Consider the following 592-nt stretch of genomic DNA (forward strand, 5'->3'; position numbering starts at 1 on the left):
TACTTACACTCACCTAAAGAATTATTAGTGCCCCCATACTAATACAGTGTTGGACCCCCTTTTGCCTTCAGAACTGCCTTAATTCTACGTGGCATTGATTCCACAAGGTGCTGATAGCATTCTTTAGAAATGTTGGCCCATATTGATAGGATAGCATCTTGCAGTTGATGGAGATTTGAGGGATGCACATCCAGGGCACGAAGCTCCCGTTCCACCACATCCCAAAGATGCTCTATTGGGTTGAGATCTGGTGACTGTGGGGCCATTTTAGTACAGTGAACTCATTGTCATGTTCAAGAAACCAATTTGAAATGATTCGAGCTTTGTGACATGGTGCATTATCCTCCTGGAAGTAGCCATCAGAGGATGGATACATGTTCTCATTCTGTTTACGCCAAATTCGGACTCTACCATTTGAATATCTCAACAGAAATCGAGACTCATCAGACCAGGCAACATTTTTCCAGTCTTCAACAGTCTAATTTTGGTGAGCTCGTGCAAATTGTAGCCTCTTTTTCCTATTTGTAGTGGAGATGAGTGGTACCCGGTGGGGTCTTCTGCTGTTGTAGCCCATCCGCCTCAAGGTTGTGCA

This window comes from Bufo bufo, chromosome 7 (genome assembly GCF_905171765.1).
Source record: "Bufo bufo chromosome 7, aBufBuf1.1, whole genome shotgun sequence".
In the NCBI taxonomy this organism is placed as follows: Eukaryota; Metazoa; Chordata; class Amphibia; order Anura; family Bufonidae; genus Bufo; species Bufo bufo.